This window comes from Trematomus bernacchii, unplaced genomic scaffold, assembly GCF_902827165.1.
Source record: "Trematomus bernacchii unplaced genomic scaffold, fTreBer1.1, whole genome shotgun sequence".
NCBI lineage: Eukaryota > Metazoa > Chordata > Actinopteri > Perciformes > Nototheniidae > Trematomus > Trematomus bernacchii.
In genome coordinates this window covers 84,860-88,237 of record NW_022987581.1, presented here as the reverse complement: position 1 = coordinate 88,237, position 3,378 = coordinate 84,860, and positions in this window count along the sequence as shown.

Below are 3,378 nucleotides of genomic sequence, written 5' to 3'. Positions count from 1 at the left end.
AGTTTCTCTCTGCAGCACAAACACACTGGGGCAGAGGAAACAGCAGCAGGACTTTGTAGACTTCCGGCCAACACACCTGATCGTTAATTGGTCTTAATTACACAGGTGTTTGGCTCAAACTGGATTATAACTGGTGCAGATTGGAAGCCCATGTCTGCCACTAAATAATAATAATAAATAGTATTTATTAAATACATCAAAATAATGAATTATTATCTCAAAGTTATGAGAAACTGTCTCATACATTTTGAGTTAGTATCCCAAGATAATGACATAGTATCTCAGAAATTATGATTTAGTGCCACAAAATTACAATTTAGTATCTTAAAATGAATCGAAACTTCCTCTTAATGATTACGTATGTCAAAATAATAGCTTACATGCCAAAAAATGTTGGAACGTTCTCAAAAATAATGACATCATATCTCAAAATGAGAAACCACCATGAGTCATTACTTCAATGTTATTATCTAGAGAAGGTTCATCACTATTTTGAGATACTATGTCGGTATTTTAAGATACTCATTTGTCTATCTCACAATTTATGGGACATTTGTGGTTACTTTTAGATAATAAGTTATCTTTTTGGATTAATTGAGGCATTCCTTTGATATATTAACTAGCAATTAAGTAGAATTTGAGAATTTTTTGAGTGAAGTCATATCTTTTAGAGTTATCATTTAAAGATTCTGAGTCACTATTTCAAGATACTGAGAAAATCACTAATATCTTTTTTGAAAAATGTTCTTGTTTTTTCAAGACACCAAGCCATTATTTTGAGAAAGATTTGAATAATGACTTACAGATCTTAACTCAAAACACCAGCCAAAAGACAAGTATCCCCTCAAAACTCACTAAATTGCTTCTAAAAAAAAGTTCCACAACAAAAATCATTTTTATTTCATATTTATTTTGTGACAACAGTAACATATTGCATACATTTTGCACCAGCATCAACAACAACACTCTGATAATGTAATATATAATACATTTTTAGTCATAAGGGCAAGTTTTCTGCATGAAAAGTACTTTTAATCAGGTAGTATTTCCACTGAGAATAGCATGTACTGTATAAAACAATCTACTTTTTGTCCACTAGAGGCCAATGCTGCATTGCTTTACATTAGTAACTGTTGATAACTTTTCACTGATGTATTCTTGAGGACTTTTCCACGCACACAGACACACACTTAACTCAATACATATTTATGGTTTTCCATCTGTTTCATAGTAGTGGCCATAACGTATAACGGATTAATTATTCTTAAAAAATAATATTTAGTCTGCATTTACTCAAAAACACATGTTGTCCTCAGATGCCACCAACCATGGCATTTGGGTTTGTTGACCTTTGCCCTCTTTTTAAATAACATCCTCTGCTTTGTCAAACCCATCATTTAATTGATGGAATAAGTCACACAGTGAGTCACTTTTGTATGTCATTTACATCTATTTGCATTTCAATGTTTGTTTTTTATTTACTCAACTGAAATTAAATCTCTATTGCCAGCCAGTGTTCATCCAAACCGCCATCTGGCCTGCAAATAAACTGATAAAAAGTTGAATAAACTGAGGATGCTACATCTATTCATGATAAAAAAGAAAGATATTGTCTGCTGTACGTCAACCAAAACCGCCAAGAAACAAGAGCTCTGTGAGATGCTGCCAACTCCACCATCTAACGATCAGTGACAGTGACGGTGCCAAGCTGAGATCAGTCATCACATTGTGGTCATGATGTTATCAGCTGAGGGCTGACTGGCGATGTTCTCACACTTAAACACTTATAAAGGGCTGTCTTTCACCTCTTCCTCAACATTAGGTTAGAAGTGGTGACAATTAATGTGGTGCAGGGATGACGTGCTTTTGTGGACCGACCCATTAGTTAGCATCACACAAAAAAACAGAGTGAAGTTAGCATCAGAAGGGCTACCTTGACAGAAAGCAAATGGGATTTTTCCTTTGGATTTTGGAATATTCCGGAAAATAAGCTCTGTGGCTAACACACATTTAAGATACTTACACGTTTGGTTCAGCAGGATAATCTCCACATATTAACACCACTATTTTTATAATAGTTGAAGTGTAAATTCAGATATCCAGAAGAAAAAAGCTACATCACCATGCTAAGCTAAAGGTGCTAACGTTCGGCGTGATGACATAGGCTATAGTCGTTTTTAAGCAACTTGTTAGCATCCGAACATTTTTAGACACGTAAAACCTTCAGAAATTCACCCGTGGGGTATTTACTGATGTTATTTATGTCGTAGAACAACATTTGAAAATCTCTTAAGCTAACGTTAGCCTATAAACAAACAACATCACGGTCCGTGACTTCACTTCACCACCGCTAAGCTAAAGGTGGCTAATGTTTGACTTGTGAGCAACATCCCTTCTTAAGACACAATGAAGCTTCAGACATTCACCAGTGGGGTATCTACTGACCTATTTCACCTAAAAAACGTTTTACAAAATTTGCAAATGTAATTTCCAAAAGTAAAAAAGCTAACATTAGACTATAAAGGAACTACATCACGGCCACATGACTTCACGTCATCACCGCTAAGCTAAAGGCGGCTAATGTTGGGCGTGATGACGTTTAATGGTCTCATTTATAGACACTTGTTAGCAACCGCCTTTTTTAAGACACATAGAAGTTTGAGATGTTCACCAGTGATGTCCACAATAACACTTTCAAAAGAACATTGACATCTAAATAAGGGAACACGGAAATGTTAAAATGCTAACTCATATGTTTAGGACTCATACCCGCGCCTCAATATCAGCCACATAGTTTAAATCCTTAAAAAAAACTTCACAACGTGGCTTCAAAGCTTTGTGTTTGTGTGTGTATACCAATGAAGCTGCGGTGTGTGTGTGTGTGTGTGTGTGTGTGTGTGTGTGTGTGTGTGTGTGTGTGTGTGTGTGTGTGTGTGTGTGTGTGTGTGGTGTGTGTGTGTGTGTGTGTGTGTGTGTGTGTGTGTGTGTGTGTGTGTGTGTAAGGGGGGGGGGTCGATCAGTTGATGATGGGCGCGGCAGTGAGATGACTCATATTTGGAGTTGCCTAGCTACAGCCCGGAGTTGTTTTCTTTGTGACTCGCAGCGAGAGTACAGTGTGTGTCTGGATTTCATTGAGAGACAGACAGAGAGAGAGGCTATTTGCGGGGGCAACATAAACGCAGGGGTGGCACTTATAGCAGGAAACAGGAGGAGCAGAAATGTTCCCAGAGAAGAAGAAGAAGAAGAACAAGGAGAAGAAGTCACGTGAAGTTAAATGTAGTGATATCAAGGCGGGGTTATAAAGAGAAAAGATTGAGGTCTAAAGAAAGAGCACTCGGGGTGAGGAAGTGAATGAAGTCACTATGGAAACAGGCCGGC